Source organism: Megalobrama amblycephala, linkage group LG5 (genome assembly GCF_018812025.1).
Source record: "Megalobrama amblycephala isolate DHTTF-2021 linkage group LG5, ASM1881202v1, whole genome shotgun sequence".
Taxonomy (NCBI): domain Eukaryota; kingdom Metazoa; phylum Chordata; class Actinopteri; order Cypriniformes; family Xenocyprididae; genus Megalobrama; species Megalobrama amblycephala.
This window is the reverse complement of record NC_063048.1, coordinates 15,033,382-15,052,196: the sequence shown is the minus strand read 5'-3', so window position 1 is coordinate 15,052,196 and position 18,815 is coordinate 15,033,382. Positions and strand designations below refer to the sequence as shown.

Below are 18,815 nucleotides of genomic sequence, written 5' to 3'. Positions count from 1 at the left end.
TGTACACTCAAAAAAATGATTCTTGCCACTATTTGAAATTAAGCAAAAAAATCTAATAAAACATATTTAAAAACTAATAAAAATACCTATTATTACTCCAAATTACTTTAATACAACATGAATGAAATGGATCCAAGACCAACCTGATCAAATTACATAAACTATACTTAATTCGTTGCCATAAGGCGCAAATGCAAGTGTTGCGCATGCTCACTGAAGCCTGAGTTCCAAAAACAACAACTGAAGGCGCAATGGCGATCTACTGTCTGACTCGGCGAAAAGGAGGATTTGGATGAATAGATGTGGATGTTTAACAAGGTAAGATATGTTTATTAAAACTTAAACAATAACCATTTTTATGTTTATTCTATAGTTTTTCTTAGTTTTAGCATGAAGGCGCATTTTTGCTAAAGCGAATTGACCGTTATTAACTTTTATTTTAGGTCTTCTCATCTGTAAAAGGAGTAATATATGTAACTGTGATCATTTTAAGATAACGTTATGCTGTTGACTTGACGGTGCACCGTGCATCATATTCGCATTTAGATAGCGTTATTGTTATAACGTAATTATTTTTTAAATAACAGCTTCGTCATTTTAGCGTTCTTTGCTAACGTTATAACGTTACGCTTTGCAAATAAGCCAAAACGTTGCTCAAACACACTTCAATTAATGTATAAGTTATCTACGTTAATGAATACGTTACCTATACTATTGACTTAAAAGTATTTGTAAATTTGATCATTTTGATATATGTATTCAACTGACTGTGTATATATACACTGTGTATATACACTGTGTGTATATATATATATATATATATATATATATATATATACCTGCTTTGTCATCTCTATGTGCCTTTTACTTTGCTTGAAATATAGTTTTGAAATATACCAAAACATTGACAGAGTGTGTTTGTCCTTCAACTGTATATAAACTAAAAAAAAAATAATCCTGTTAAAAGTCGTGTCCATGAAAGGGAACATGCATTATTTTCAAGTCGTACTTTCATTAAAAATGTATAAATAATCAAGTGTATGTCATCTTTACTATTTCAGAAACCTCTTCAGTGGGACAATAACTCAATTATGGTATGTGAAATATTTTTTCATATTTCTTGTATTAAAACTAAAATTTACTCGTTTCATTTCTTTGTAAATTTGTTGATGTCGATTTTCTGTTTTTTGACTTCAGATATGTGAGTTTTGTGGCAACGTAAAGTGTGTGAGAAGCATCACAGAAGTATCCAGTATGTTTAAGTAATTGAAACATTCTAAGATTAAACTTGGACATTTTGAGGAGAGATTCAGTCAACATGTTCACAGTAAATTAAGTAAGTGTTTTTGTTATTTACATTTTTTTGTAAATTACAATAGTATCCTCCACAGTAGGCCTTCATCTCTTCCTTCTTCCTTTTTTCCTCTCAGATAAAAGCAGAATTAATGCGGATAACGACTGAGCCACTTCTGTCAACGTTCATAGCAGCTGGACAGATACACTAATCAAATTAAAGTTTTCAGCAGCAAAGGAGCTTCTGGACAAAAGATATCACACACGTTGCAGTGGCAGACAAGGTGTGGTGAATTGCGTTACAGTTCTTTGGAACTAATTACAAAGATTGAACTATAACCAATCACTGTTTTTAATATTGTGTCATATTTTTCAGTGCGAAGATATACACTTCAAATGAGACTGTGTTATAAAGAGTCTGTGTGGTGACATTACAACACTTCCAGTTTTCCAGAATTATTCCAGAATTCCAGGTTTGTACAGTATATATATTTTTGTAATGACCTGCACATATAGTATATTGCTGTGTGCTGCCAATATTTCAGTGAAACTAAACAAGGTGTTAATTATTTATTCATTCGTTCATTTACTTGCTTAGGACTGCAGTCCTGAAGGAACTGAGGGAGGAATTTCTGAGACCACTCTGGGCCCTTTTGTGACCCTTAAAGAAAGCGCTGAGGATGAGCCAGTGGATGTTGGCGTAGCAACAGAGGATTTAAAACTACTACAACACTTAGGAGTTTTTCCTTTGGATGCTGTTTGCTGTTTGGATTGGATCTACGCAATCAAGCTATGCTCCGAGTCTCAAATTCACTTTTGAATTCTTCCAAAAGGTACTGATAAATTTAGATTTTAGGACATCACATAGATGTTTCGATCCACTGGAAGGACTTAGAAACTTTGAAAACTAAAACATTGAATTGAAGACCGTATGATCGATGACACTATGAACCAATGACACTTACTCAAATCAAGAGACTACACCTAATGCACCTTCTGGCTTCCTCTAACTCTGATATTTTTAAAGGGTTAGTTCACCTAAAAATGAAATTTCTGTCATTAATTACTCACCCTCATGTCGTTCCACACCCGTAAGACCGTTGCTCATCTTTGGAACACAAATTAGGTTATTTTTGATGAAATCCGTGAGCTATCTGACCTCAGATAGACTGCAACACAACTACCACATTCAAGGCCCAGAAAGGTAGTAAAGACATTGCTAAAATAGTCAACGTGACTGTAGTGGTTCAACCTTAATGTTATGAAGTGACAAAAATACTTTTTGTGTGCAAAAAAACAAAACAAATATAACGACTTTATACAAAATTTTCTTCCCTTTTATGTCAGTCTCCTATGCAGTTGACGTTGTACACACATAATATCTTAATTTGTGTTCTGAAGATTAATGAAGGTCTTAGGGGTTTGGAGCAAAATTAGGGTGGGTAATTAATGAAAGAAATTTAATTTTTGGGTGAACTAACCCTTTTAACAGAGATGTTAGCCCTTGTGCTATTCCTTGTCCAGGAAGTTAACTTGTGAGTAGGACACTTGGGCTACTGAATGTCTAAATGCTGAAATGTGACAGACAACAGAAAACCTGTTATATGTAAAGTCAAATATAATCCTTTAGATTGCTTTTCTTTTTTTCCCCAAGTGTCCTGATTGTTTGACTATCATACTATGCAGAGAGATCCCAATGTTACCTTGAATATATGAAAATAATGCTTGATGTTGATATTTGGTTCCTTGTTGATCTATGAACTTTTTGGCACACAGACTTAAAACTAAAAAGTCAAACAAGGAGCCATAACCATTGTGTTAGTTTGGGAGAAGGCACAAAATTGCTGTAAACAGTTGTGAAATACTGCATTGTGTTCTATTTTTTTGTCAGATTGGATGTTTCTTATTATTCCTGCAGCAATTGAGACAATAAATTTTTATGAATATAACATGTGTTTGACCATTTATTTAAATTAATGTAAGGTAGTTATATAAAGCAAGTAAGAATAAGTTATATTAAAAGAGTAAATTTTATGTAATACACAAGCTTAAATTGCAGTTTATCAGTTAACATAACCTTTATTTAATTCATTCAAGTGAACTGAACATGATGGGGAAGCTTAAGTAAAAGTTAACTTTTTTACGCTGGATTTATGTAATTAAAATGGATGGAAATTTTTATATGCAATTGAATTACATAAGTTTTAACTTTTGGGGTTAAATATTTTTTTGAGTGTACCAAGTCTTTCCGAAAACAGCCGAGCGCCTGGTGGCGTGTCAAGTGAGCGGAGATAGAGTGACGAGCTGTCACAAGCAAGAGCAGCTTTTGTGTAGAGATCATCTGCAAGACATTTGAAGCAGAAATTTGAAGCAGTTTTACTCACCACCTGCGGTTCCAACTCATAACCGGGATCATTATTGCTGTGACCGCTCCATCTTCCAGTTTCAAATGGTCTGTAGATCCAGCGTAGAACTGGGCCTTGTTTATGAAGCCATAAGCGCCGATCCTGAGGGCTCGAGCAGCCACGGAAAAAACACAAGGTATTCTCCATTCATTTTAACCAGTAAAAAAGTGATTGAAACTATCAGTTTCTATGGTTATTTTAATAACAAATATTGAGAGCGCATCAATGTAATGCTTGAGCACAAATCTCTCAGCTCCACTGGGATCTTTGGGAGTTATCTTTCCCTCACAACCAAAAACACACTTCTTTGGTGACATTGTTGATTTCGTGGTCTAAAAACAAAGTGACAAATCTTTCTCGAGCACATCCTGTGCAGTGCTGCTGATGACTTCCGTAAAGCCGAACAAAGCGCGTTGATGGACGTGCTCTTGCTCTCTCGCTCTGGTTGACGTGTGCGTGCACGCCCTTCTGGGAGAAGTGGCCATACAAGGAATTCCGACCCCGTTGATGTCGCACAGGCCCATACTCGAAAAAAAGACCCCAAAGTTTGTGAGGATTTGGATTTTTGGCACAGAAATGCTCCGTCATACGTCCAACTCGTGTTTTGAAACTTTGGCCATATTTAGCATGAGAATCCAACTCTTTAACAGTGTAAATAAGTCAGAATGCAGAAATAGCATTATATATATATTTACAACACAATTGGACTCCAGGCAGCCAAACGTGGATTTGCTGTTTTAATTTTGTCAATATGTTGAATTTTGAATTTATATATTATACTGATAACTCATCAGTTAAATATTTACCATCTATTATTCTGCATATTATACAGTTTTTGTCAGTGTTTATTAAAAAACATCCACCTTTTAGGGCTGGATGATATGATGATACATATAACATTGATATAAGTGATCACTCTGATTTAGACCTACCTATATTGTATTTATATAAAGCATTCACAGGCAAACTTGCTTTATGTATTTCTCCGGCATCAAAATCAGGCACATTCATAATAAACATTTGCTAATTTTGTTTCCTATAAATTGTCACTAACTAAGCATCCATCTCATCCAGAGCTCTTTTTTATTTTCTGTCATATAAAGTGTCCTGTTGTTATTTCAGTGTGAGAAACTGCTTCAAACGAATTTGTGCGTGAGTAAACCATTCCTGAATCATGAACAATACAGGACACACTGTCACACTTGCATTCATTCGGTTGATTTGGAACAACAGTGCTCTTGCTCCTGTGATGTGATGTAACTTAAATACTACATGTAGTATGCTACTGGAATGTAAATATAATGCTAGTTAATGTAAAGTGTTATTGCTCAAACATCATCCGATTGGAAGATGGGACTGACCATGTGGTGCCTCTTGATGCTGCTAAATAGAGCACTAATTTAGGAGCTGGCTGCTCTGAACACCCTTTGCCTGGAAATGCAGACGCTAAAAAACGGTGTTGGTGTCCTCTGGCCCTCTTTAAAGGGCAATCCATAATTGCTACAACTGACAGGCCGTTAGTGGCACAACAATTGAAAATGGCTTTATACAATAGCATGCTTACATAACGCTCTGCAGAGACCACGGATATTGCAAATGCATAGACTGTAAAAGATTTTCTCCATTTGTGCATATTCCATTGACATCTGCATTCTCAGCTCTTCTTTAGTAACAATAATCCCTGCTCATAATGTTTTTGACAGCCCTGTTGCAAATCGACCCAGTTCTGGATGGATACCAACTGTGTGTCCTTGCCTTGGTTTGACAAATTTCAGTCAGAAGAGGAGGGAAAAAAACTTCATCCTAGATGCTTCTGATACTACGTCAAACATAGTATTATATACTGTATATATGTTGTATATTATAATATTGTAGGTATGTGATTAAGATTAAAGATAGAAATGCTTTGCAACATGCCACAATTTGCAACTATAGGCTAAAGTTTGTGAACAAACTTTGATGCTAGCTTGAGAAGCCTGAAACTTGGGCCGAGATTCAAACTCCTTTCGCTTTGTTCACAGCTGCAGTATATGTCAGAGCGCTGCCCACAAGACTATTGCTCCTACATAACAGCTTATTTTTATCAGTTATTTTGTCTGTGGGTCGTTATATTTCTTACAGATTTCTGCTTGTTCTATATCAGATACAGTCAAGTAGCACAGTAAGATTACATTTATTCGAATGCATTAGTGAGAGAGCTATGGCGTATGTGGATTAATCCTGTCAGTGCAGTGTCTCTCCACTAATAGCGTAGTGATGCTGTGGGTTTTAGTTACTTTAGAAAACAGAAAGAAATATATGCTAGAACTCTTAGTTTTTAAGTTGTTTTAATTGGATTAATCACAGGACAGCATTGACAGTAATTTTCTGCGCTCCTGAATGTTTCTGTGTACACGCGATCTGCACGTGATGTGCGAGCTACTGTCTAATGTGCATATTAATGTAGCAGCAGCACATTAGTTTAGAATAGCGATTAACTTACCTGGCAAATAAACTGTTTAAAACATACATCTCTGATGCTGTTTTTATTGGAGTGATAGCAATAGCGGCAGCAATAGCAAACACAACAATCCAACGATTCCAATTCAATTCCTGATGGACAAAATCAAGTCCCACCATACATTTTTTTCTTGTTCGACAAACCGTTTCACTTAGATATACTTCACTATAGGGAAGAAAAGACTATTACTTCAGTTTCATGCCAACTTTAAATTCTGCTACACTGTAAAAAATGAATGTGATTTTAACAGTAAAATATTGTAAAAATGCTAAGGAAAAAAATTGTAAATAGGGTAACAATAAGTTCCCGTACTATATACACTGTAAAAGCTCTTACCAGAAATTTTATGTAATTTTCACAGTAAAATGCTGTAAATTTTACAATTTTTAGAAGTAAAAATAGTATAATGTACAGTCAAAAACTGTAAACTGATATTCCCACAATTCCCTGTGTGACACTCCACATTTGAAAGTATTTTGTTTAAATAATCGTTTCTTAATAGTTTTTGTTATCAGTTATGTACATTTGGGTTTTATGTTACATCTTCTGTTGTTTAATGAATGTTTATTGCATTATGTAAGTGTTGTGGGTTACCATGATGGTGTTTTGTTCATAACCTGGGTCTTCAGTTTATGACAAGCTGATTAAGCTCACCTCACCTCTTGTCTGACAAGTCTTCGGGTTTAAGTCATTCCTTAATAACGTGACAGGCAGTCCCATGCTAAACCAATGCATTCCGAGCCGCAAAGAGAATTGATTAGTTCATTTCATGAGTCTTTCGGGTTTTTGAGTCGTTCCTTAAACACGTGACAGACCCATACACTAAGCCAATGCATTCTGAGCCGGAAAGAGAATTGATTAGTTCTCTTCATGAGTCTTTCGGGTTTTGAGTCGTTCCTTAATCACGTAACAGACCCATACGCTATTTCTGACATTTCTGTCACTGTTTTTGTTACTGTTTCTTGAGGATCTGTGGTGTGTTATTATAAATAAATAAAGCTCTGTTATAAATAAAATATTGATTAATTTATCTTTTTGACTGTCTATCTGTAAATAAACACTAGGCTATATAATAATATAATAATCCAAGCCTACAATACAAAGTATTTATAGCCTAGTTTGTTCATTTTTACTCCAATTTTGAGTTTGCTGTTATAATAATTGCTTTTCCTAGGCAGACTTGACATATTGGTCTAATATATGTATAAGAAGATTGCTCAAAAAGGACATAATGACATAAATTAAAAGCAAATAACATTTTGAATTTGAATTATTAATGTTAGTTTAAAACATCAAGGTTATGATAACTTCAGCTTTAACAGTTGTAACACAAACTCAAACAAAACTGGAGAGTTAACGTTATTTACTAATAAATATAATGTGCTTGGGTCACACAGCAAAGTGTATGGGTATGTCACGTGATTAAGGAACGACTCAAAAACCCGAAAGATTCATAAAAAGAACTAATCAATTCTCTTTCCGGCTCAGAATGCATTGGTAGCGTATGGGTCTGTCACGTGATTAAGGAACGACTCAAAACCCGAAAGACTCATGAAATGAACTAATCAATTGAATCATCAGGTGAACTACTACTAGCAGTACAGAACCTGTAGAATATTGCACATGCGCGACTGAACGAATCACCCCCCGAGACGACTCGTTCTTCCCGAGTCACATTAAAGATTCGTTCAAAATGAACGAATCGTTCAAGAACGACACATCACTACTTTATATTAGTATATATTTCAGCTTGTGGAAAAGCTACTTGTGATGAACTCTGATTCTTCATGTGGCTTTCTCTTTTAAAGGTGAAAAGGTAAAAAAGGAGTAAAAACACTCCATTGCTTTCTCCTTCTTATGTAAATCTCTTTTGTTTAAAAGACCTCCGGAAAACAGGCGAATTTCAACATAAAACCGACTGATATGTAACAGTCGGGATCATTATTATGTACGCCCCCAAAATTTGCATATGCCAGCCCATGTTCAAGGCATTACACAAGGGCAGCCAGTATTAACGTCTGGATCTGTGCACAGCTAGGTATCATTACACAATCATCAGACTAGGTAAGTAAGCAAGCAAGGACAATAGCGAAAAATGGCAGATGGAGCGATAATAACTGACATGATCCATGATTACATGATATTTTTAGTGATATTTGTAAATTGTCTTTCTGAATGTTTCGTTAGCATGTTGCTAATGTACTGTTAAATGTGGTTAAAGTTACCATTGTTTATTACTGTATTCATGGAGACAAGAGCCGTCACTATTTTCATTTTTAAACACTTGCAGTCTGTATAATTCATAAACACAACTTCATTCTTTATAAATGTTAGCTTTATCCACGGAGCATACTATCAAACTCATTCAGAATCAAATGTAAACATCCAAATAAATACTATACTTACATGATCCTGAAGCATGCATGCAGCATGCATGACGAACATCTTGTAAAGATCCATTTGAGGGTTATATTAGCAGTATGAACTTTGTTTATGCACTGTATTATAGTCGAGAGCTTGGGGGGCAGGGAGCGCGAGATTTAAAGGGGCCGCAGCCTTGAATCGGTGCATAGTTAATGATGCCCCAAAATAGGCAGTTAAAAAAATTTAATTAAAAAAAATCTGTGGGGTATTTTGAGCTGAAACCTCACAGACACATTAAGGGGACACCTTAGACTTATATTACATCTTGTGAAAGAACGTTCTAGGGAACCTTTAACACCTGCATTATAATGTGGTTGTCAAGTATATGTTAAAGGTACAAAACAGATTTTAGTAGTGTGCATTGTTGAATTTACTGGTTTACTTTGAAAATTTTCTTGTTTGTAAATGACAGTTTTATACTATAAAATTTACAGTTTGTTCTTTAAATGTGTTTACAGTTTTTCTGTATTTTTTACAAAATTATTCTGGCAACCACAGCTGCCAAAATTATTTTGTAAAAACTATGGATTTTTTTTTTTTTTTTTTTTTTTTTTTACAGTGTATACTAATTACAGTATATAATATTTTTACATGCATGTGTCCTTTTGGAGAGCACAGGTTATCAGCAGCACCAGTAGACGTCAACACGTCTTATCTGTTGACTCTTCCAAATCCCCCCCCCGGGTTTTGGTATTAGAAGTGCGCTCAGGACTACTTTTCATTCTTGTTTACACAAAGTCTCTGCCCACAGCCCTGGAGATTGTGGGCTTGCTTGTTTTCTGTGGTATCACACCTGCCTCCTTGCCAGATAAGCTAATGACTGCTGCTCACTACAGTGATAGCACAGCAGAGCTGGAGCTCTGACATCATTTGATCAGATGCGCTGTAAGCAAAAGAGTGTTCATTCCTCACCTTTTCATGTGTGATTAGGCATAATGCATCTTTCGTTTCATAGTTTCACAGAATTTCCTTTTCTAAAATCATCCCATTACCATTGTTATGAACGACTGCTCCTTCCCAAAACTATTTTGTTCTTTTGTGGGCTTGTTCAAACACTGTCCATCAGCAGATTTAAACTTAAACATAATACAAGAAGATCATGTGGCAGAATTTATTTTGATTTATGCATTAGAAAGATAATATTATTAACTGGGGATGTTTATGTGGATGCTTCAAGCAACTGTTCACCTCTGGATTTCTGGTGCTCAGGAGAAAATGGCAGTTTGATGGATGGAGTTCATAATTGACTTCATCCACTAAGAGCGCTTCTAATTTTTTTCACAACCAGAACAGATGGGGATGCATGATGAATTAAATATCCTTTTTCATTGTAGCGAGGTCTTCTTATGAAATCAGCTTTATATGCAGTTAGACAATTTAACTATGATACATTCAAATATTTTCTCTTATTTATAAAAAATACTTTTGCAAATTAATTACAAAAATAATTGTAAAAATTACATGAATTATTCCTTTCATACTAAGGTGCTTTAAGGTCAATTGGAAAATTGATGTGGAGATTCTGTAAACTGCTGGGATAACATCCTGGGATAACTGCACATGCTTATATTTCAGCTTAGGATTTAAGTGGTCCACTTATGCTCCTCAATTTTCGGTCATTAGGGCCTTAATCAGCATTGCATTAGAGACATTGTATCACTCCCACTGTGCAAAACGATATCCTTTGAAATAGACAACAAGCACTTTGAGAGCAAATGTGTCATGTCATGGAAAAACATGGAGAAATAACCCTGAATTCTGCTATTTAAGTTAGGGAATGTACTTATCCAGGTTGAAAAGTATATAGTATAAGCATCTAATCATTGGCTTGAATTCAAAGGAAGGGTCTTAGCCCTTAAAGCTTAAAGGCCACTTACTGAATAATAACCAACCATTAAGTGTAGATGTGGGTATTCTGTCCCTGTGGCATCATTTACTCGATTCAGTTATCAATGAAATTAGACTTATGCTGTATACTTCTCTAGATTACTGAGTATTATTTCAATTGAAGACAATCATATCATGTTACCCCCTGTACACATTCAGAAATTCAACCATGCACATGGTATACACCGATGAGCCATTCCAATAGGGGCTTTCACACCGGAGGAACCTTTGCAACCAGGAACATGGCCCAGGGGAGAAATTAGTTCTCAGGGAACTATCCTAGTGGCTAGTTCCTATAACTGAGTTCCTAGAAATATTCGTTATGAAAGCCCCTATTATGACCACCTATCTAATAACATGTAGGACCTCCTTTAACCCGCAAAACAGCAGCCACGCGGCGAGGCATTGATTCGACGAGGATGGCAATAGGTCTTCCTGGGGTATCTGGTACCACAATGTCAAGAGCAGGTCCTCCAGTTCCCATACATTGTGGAGTGGTGGTGATTTAGCACGACCCTGCTTTTACAAGTCGAACCACAAATGTTCTATTGGGTTCATGTCAGGCCAAGACATTAACAGAAATTCACCATCATGTTCCTCAAATCACTCCTTGACAATTCTGGCAGTGTGGCATGGCGCATTATCCTGTTGGTAATGGCCATCACCGGCAGGGAAAACAGTTGCCATGAATGGGTACACTTGGTCTGCAACAATGTTCAGATACCTGACAGCTGTCAAGGATTGTACTATTGGGATAATGAAAAGAAAACTGTTGCCAGCCTATGTTTGCCCAACAGTGCATCCAAGTGCCATAGCCTCTGTTGGTAATCAGCGTATCCACGCTTGGCCTTCGACGTGATGCACCAGGAATCTTGATTCGTCAGACCAAACCACTTTCCTCCAATCATCCACGGTCCAATCTTGATGATCTTGAGCCCATTTCATGCATTGTTGGCGATAGCATGCAGTTAGCATGGGGACCCGGCTGGGTCATTGGCTACGCAGGCCCATATGCAGAAGGCTGCGATGAACTGTGAGCTGTGACACATTGCCCTGGTCACTGCTGTTGTAGCTGCTGGTGATTTGTTGCACTGTGGCCCTGCGTCACTGTGAACAATGCACGACAGTTTACGCTATGACATCAATGAGCTGTGGACGACATACCGCTGAATGATGGTTTGTCGCACCACTTTTGATACTCGGGTGTTTTATATACTGCTCTGTTGCTGTTCGGTTGCCAGGCACGCTCATTGCTCTAGGCTCATCAGTGTAACTGCAGTACTATAAATATATATGGTCACACAAATTAGAAGAGGCATGTCCACCTGTCACCATGTGAATAATACCTACAAAATGACTAAAACATCACTACATACCACATTCAGCAATGAACATTATCCCCACCTACAGCACCGTTCAGTGCTACCCAAAATATCACTGCAATTTTCCTACTGTGTCTGCTAGGGATGTGCCTGAAGCTGAATACTATGTTTGGAAAGGAAATGACACAGTCTATGGAACCCCCAATAGGAAATGGTGATGCAAAAAAAAAAAAAAAAGGGTAATTATTTTGTATATAATTTGCGGGCATCAGGGTGCTGCTATCAATATGCAGGGTACTGAAATTGCTTTTGAATGCAAGTTCACTTGTCACTTTCACTTTCCAATTCACTATCACTCATACTCTGTTCATAGAGAGTGGCGGTACTGAGCACACATTTTAAGATGTTTTTCAATGACGCTCAGGATCTGTTACGCACCAAATCCTCCGACATCATCCTGTCATGTCATCTATCCTTACTATCTTCACGTGATAAGTGAAATCAGATGTACTGTAATATAACCGACTACTGCAGCAAGCCTAACCATGTCACTTAAGGGGCTCCGTAGAATGTGTTATTTGTTTTCTGTGCCTTTCTGAATTTGGATTTTGGCTTTAGGCTCATCCCTAGAGTAAAAATGGTGACCTGAGAAGCTAGAAGTCATTTCTAAAGTGCTACAGGGATGCTTTATTTTTGTGGGCCAAAATGTGGAAAGATTTAGCATTTTAGCACTTCTGGTTTCATCATCCTAAAGTCAATGGGCTTTTTGAATGGATTTTTGATTAAGTTATGTGATTAACATAAGTGCAAGATATGTTCATGTTTTATTGTATGACAAAATACATCAGTAATACCCCCTTGAGATTTTTAAAAAGTATTTAGGCCTACTTGTCTTGAAAAAGCGGTTGTTAACAAGTGGCTAAATGAGACTGTCAGGGACATTAAACATCATCAGCTGAACAGGTAAACTCATCTACTCACTTGTCCACCGTAAACAGCTTCGTTGGATTTATAACTGCACTCTTAAAAACTATTCTAACTCAAACTTTCAGGTATTTTTTTTTAAAGACTGAAATGATGGTGATGTTGAAAGTCATGAGTCCCTGGTGTAGTTCACTTATAGCCTGCGTTTAGCTTTTTACTTTTGGCGATTTTATATAGGCTTTAAAAATCATAAAAGTTATGTTTATTTGTGAAGGTTATTTTGATGAACAAAACATGTACGTATCATACACTTGTTGATCACAGAACTTATTTTCTGCAATAATCTAAAAGCCAATGGAAAAATCCTGCTTTGGGTTTTTGTCGAGGGATCCAGGGTGAACTTTTGGGTTGGCCTACAAAAATACGTCATCACTGCAGTGCTCTATTGTAAGTGGTTGATCATGATACTTAGCAAACTGACAACAGTTAACTGTTGCACTTTACAACCCGAATTCCGGAAATGTTGGGACGTTTTTTTTTTTAAAATTTGAATAAAATAAAAACTAAATGACTTTCAAATCACATGAGCCAGTATTATATTCACAATAGAACATAGATAACATAACAAATGTTTAAACTGAGAAATTTTCAAATTTGATGCCTGCTACAAGGTATCAAAATAGTTGGGACAGGGGAATGTTTACCATGGTGTAGCATCTCCTCTTCTTTTCAAAACAGTTTGAAGACGTCTGGTTATCGAGGTTATGAGTTTCTGGAGTTTTGGTGTTGGAATTTGGTCCCATTCTTGCCTGATATAGGTTTCCAGCTGCTGAAGAGTTTGTGGTCGTCTTTGACGTATTTTTCGTTTAATGATGCACCAAATGTTCTCTATAAGTGAAAGATCTGGACTGCAGGCAGGCCAAATCTTAATGAATTAAATGTACAGTTTTCACCCGGACTCTTCTACAACAAAGCCATTCTGTTGTAATAGCTGCAGTATGTGGTTTTGTTGTCCTGCTGAAATACACAAGGCCTTCATTAAAATGCACAAGAAAAACCCAAGAAACACTATACACAATCACAAACAATTACAACACTTTAACATTTAGAAAGAGTCAGGTCAGTGAGGCTTATATGCACTATAATTTTCTCCATCACATACAAAACCTTACCATCACAATATATTTTCAGATAAAATCATTCTGTATAAGATGATAAATAAGATCAACATTTCATAAAGAAAAGAAAAGATTCAAAACTTTGCCTTCTATTAGTTAACAAAACATGAACAAGAAAAATACTGCATTTATAAATCCTAGTTAATATACCATTATTAAAATCAAAAGTTTATGCTCTTAACATGCTAACTATACATTTTATTAACCATTTTTACTAATGTTAACAAATATTGATAAATACTGTAAAAAAAGTCAATCATAGTTAGATAAGTTATCTAATATATTAAGATGCTGGCTTTTGAACTGAATGCTGCAACCCTTATAGCACAAACATTAAACAGGACAAAAAGGTTTCTTCATCTTACTGCTGGAAGGTAATTTTGAAAAGAAAAAACAAAACAAACAAAAAAACAATGAATTCCAAAGGCACAAAAACAAGAAAACCAAAATTCCATCACCACCTTTTTTTAAGTTGTATGAAAAAGTGCTGTTTATGTCAATGTCCCAGAAGCTCTTCATCGGCAGAAAACCTTAAATGTCCATGAAGCTGCGAACCACCTCTACACAGTATGCATAAATGAACATGTTCCAAAGAGGCAAGAAAGTAAAAAAAATAAATACCTGGAGGAAAAAAAAACAAAAAAGAAGTAAGAGTCAGTCCATTATTATAATTGGTTCAATCGAATGAAATCAATAGATATAGATATATATACAGAACTCCAAAGTTTATATCCACCTTTGTAGGTTTGAAAATAATAAAAACCCATTTGGTATTCCCTAAAGGCAAAGAGTTGCTGATAGTGATTGAAGCCTGTGGCCAAGATGTTTACTGTGTACTGATAATTTCCTCCACTTTAATACCAGTTACAGTGTGAAATAAATATGAATGAACATCTGAAGGTATGTTACAACATACAGTACAACTGACCCATAAGTTGTCACATTTAATCGCTCAATCAGTGTTTCAACGCGTGGAAAGACGTCAATGAAACAGCTTGTAAACAATGTCACGTAACATCACATTTACTTCAGAAAAATCATATTCAGCATAAACTCATTAGTCAGCTATAGAGAGGAGCATTCTGCTAATTATATGCACCACGTTACATATTCATTATAATTTTATTTTAAATATTTTTTTTTATAATTAATTTATGTATTTAATGTTTGAATACATAATTTATGACAGCTACAATTTAAATGTTTATATTTCAAAAAACAATTTAGAGTAGAAATATGATTATGTAATTCTAAAGTTTACATAATCATAACTTTATTATAAAACAAACAAATCATACAAATTAGCATTGTATTTGTTTCTTTATTTAGTACTTCCCTGATGAAGCAGTTTATTCTGCAAGGTGTAAGTAAACTTTTGACCGCAACTGCATCACCCAAGATGAATTACCTCAGTCATCAGGACAACACTGTTGTAGAATCCTGGGAGAAGCTCCTTCACATTTCCCACAAACACCAGGATTCCAGTGACCACACCATCTTCACTGACACTGGCCTTTCAAAATAGAGAACATTTTTATAAACATTTTTATTCCTACTTTACAAGGAATTAAACATAACTTTATCAATTACACAAATATAGATAAATAACCCAAGGCCCAAGCAAATTGAGGGGTTTTGCTTTGAAAATAATTATATAATAATATCATTATATGTAAATATAAATATATAATGATTAGATGGGGATTTGTAAGTGCACAGGTGAGAATTTATTACTTGCAAACAGAAAAGATTCAAAGCATTTAAAAGCTATAAGGACAGTTGATGGCAGTGTTTTAGCTTGTAGTGTGTGATCAGGGTGGCTGAATTAATGGAAAAACATGGAACATCACCTCATCAATACATACAGGTCTTTGATTCCACACAGCTTGCACTGTATCTCCAATAACAAATCTGTACTGATCCTACAAAATGAATATATAAAACAACAGATAAGCACAAACATATTACATATTACAAACACAAACAGTAATTGAACAACTAACTTTTCAAATGCAAAAAGAAAAATAGATTATAAGCATTACTGGTGGTTATAATAGCGATTAAATGTATATAATTGTCTTTAAATGTTACAAGATCAGATCTTTGAATTTAGTTCTGCAAATTTAACTTAAAGTCATTTAAAATGATTTAAAAAGTCAGAGTTCAATTAAAATATATTTTCAGCAGCCAAATTCTTTGAACACGCCCACACACGCGACCACGTTCATATTGTATAAGAAATTATTATAATGCAATCATAAATAAATTACAGGAAACATGATTAATTCACCTCCATATTGCGATTAAACTAAATAAGTTACACTCATAAGAACTGCTATGTTCCGGTGAAAAAATAAAAATGAAGAGAGCATATATCAATATAAAGATACTTACTTATTTGTAATACATAACGTCTCATCTGTAGTCATCCAAACGTGCGCTCCTTTGTTTTCTTCTTTGATCAGCAAAGTTGCCTCGCGCATCGCGATCACAGAAAGATGGCTGAAGGTGCATTTTTCAAACTCTGGTGAAGTAATGCGCCGTCATGACGTAGTATTGTGGCGCATGCGCATGATTAAATTTGTTCAAGTTGGAAGTTTTTCTAATTCATTGTTGTAGTTAGACTGTAAGTTTACAGAACTTGACTCATTCACCTAACTGAAATTCAATTATTTTATAGTTTAGTCTGATTAAAATTAAATGTATTTTAACTGAATATGAATTCAAATTATTTTTTAGATCTGTTAAACTTTTGCTTGCAATTAAATAGGTTTAATCAACTTAGAACAACAATGATATTATAAGTATTATACAGATATGTAAAGTACAGCACTGTTGCATTAAGTATCACAAATACAGCACTCCGTAAAAAAAAAAAAAAAACATTTTATGTCAAATATTATGTAGAAAACTGACACTAGTCGAGTTTAGAGCAGGAGCTGGTGATAAAAATTTCAACAATAAGTTGTACAGGATTATACACTGTATAAGCAAGTGTTTTGAAATTCAGAAAAATAAATTTCAAGTGTATTAATGCACACAGTATTTATTAAAGACTAAGCACATTTAAAATACATTAACAAATGTCATCTTGGACAACACACTTAAGTTGAAATTAAAATAAATTATTTTTCATGTGCTTTAATATATAAGTCAATACATCAGAATAAGTTTACTTATTTAAAACACTATAAAGTCATAATTAGGTAAAAATTAAGTGCATTTTTAAAAAGTGCTCTTAAGCATGTTTAGAAATATTGTCATGAAAGTGTACTTTCTTCAAGTACAACTTAATAAGTCATTATTACAAAGTGCATTTTTAAAAAAGTGTCAATAAATATTGTCATTTAAGTCTACTTTCTTTAAGTACAACTTAATAAGTCATTATTACAAAGTGCATTTTTAAAAACTGCACTTAAGCGTGTTAATAAATATTGCTATTAAAGTGTACTTTTTTAAGTACAACTTAATAAGTCATTATTACAAAGTGCATTTTTAAAAAGTGCACTCAAGTGTGTTAATAAATATTGTCATTAAAGTTTACTTTCTGTAAGTACAATTAATAAGTCATTATTACAAAGTGTATTTTTAAAAAGTGCACTCAAGCGTGTTAGTAAATATTGTCATTTAAGTGTACTTTCTTTAAGTACAGCTTAATTTGACATTATTACAAAGTGCATTTTTAAAAAGTGCACTTAAGCATGATAATAAATATTGTCATTAAAGTGTACTTTATTTAAGTACAACTTAATTGACATTATTACAAAGTGTATTTTTAAAAATTCAAGCATAAGTACAACTTAATTAGTAAATACATTATTACTTTAAGTACAACTTAATTTGCATTCAAGTGCATTTAGTAAATATTGTCATGCACTTAAGCATGTATAATAACAATTAATTTGACATTATTACAAAGTCATTTAAAAAGTGCAGTATAAGCATGATAATAAATATTGTCATTAAGTATTCTACTTAAGTGGCTTAAGTGGCCTTTAATTTTATTTATATTGTATTATCTGCAAGTGCAATTTTTAAAAAGTATACTAAGTACACACAAAGTACACTTTCAATACAATTAAGTGCACTTCTTTTTCACAAGGGTATGTTCTATTGTGAATAAAATTTTGGCTCATGTAATTTGAAAGTCTTTTCGTTTATATTTTATTCAAATGTAAAAAAATGTCCCAACATTTCCGGAATTCGGGAGTGTATGTATGTGCACTTACGTGTACTTACAGTGTACTTACCTAAGAAAGTACTGAGTAATATATAGTAACTACATGGGTTAATGTTAGGTTTGTAGGGTAGGTTCATGGTTAGTACCTAGTTATTACCCAGCTATTTGTAATATCTATAATAAGAACATAGTATGTGCATGGGGAACAGGACTGCAAAATAAAAAATGCACTTGTTAACTGATGATTCTGTCAAACAATCTACTTAATTTCTCTCAAAATGACAATAACATAATGCGAGAGAGAGACATAAAAAGAACAGAACCATTCTGGCAAATGAAATTTAACCCACATACTCTTTAGATGGCTCTTGGGAGATGTGCGCAGCCACATGAATCATACCGCTTTGTCTGAACATGGACATTTTAGTGAGTAACATTCTGGAACATGAACATGAACATGTTGAAAACACTGACATGCATTCTTATAGGACAAGAGGGTGGCCCTATTTCTTAACAATAGGCCAGATTTAAGTTCACTCTGAAATGAAAATAATTGATTTAGGTTAACACAGGGCTGCTGGGAGATCCATTGTCACACCTTTTATAGTTTAATGTGCTCATCTGGTGTCTTGATGTGATGCATGATGTCCTTACCTACACAGTTGAGGAGATATGGTCGACAGAGCAATAGCGCGCCTTGCC

At 34.7% G+C, this 18,815-nt stretch overlaps 2 long non-coding RNA genes across 2 annotated transcripts; one reads left to right on the top strand and one right to left on the bottom strand.

Moving 5' to 3' along the window:
• Positions 1 to 2,605, top strand: LOC125268207. Its single transcript, XR_007184831.1, has 6 exons — positions 1 to 318; positions 1,062 to 1,094; positions 1,198 to 1,336; positions 1,431 to 1,577; positions 1,670 to 1,766; positions 1,892 to 2,605. It is a non-coding gene; the product is annotated as an uncharacterized LOC125268207 (long non-coding RNA).
• An 11,864-nt stretch (positions 2,606 to 14,469) lies between these two features.
• On the bottom strand, positions 14,470 to 17,048 carry LOC125268537. The gene is made up of 4 exons (XR_007184925.1): positions 16,328 to 17,048; positions 15,784 to 15,855; positions 15,342 to 15,446; positions 14,470 to 14,554 (listed from the first exon to the last, which is right to left on the bottom strand). It is a non-coding gene; the product is annotated as an uncharacterized LOC125268537 (long non-coding RNA).
• Positions 17,049 to 18,815: the final 1,767 nt, after the last annotated feature.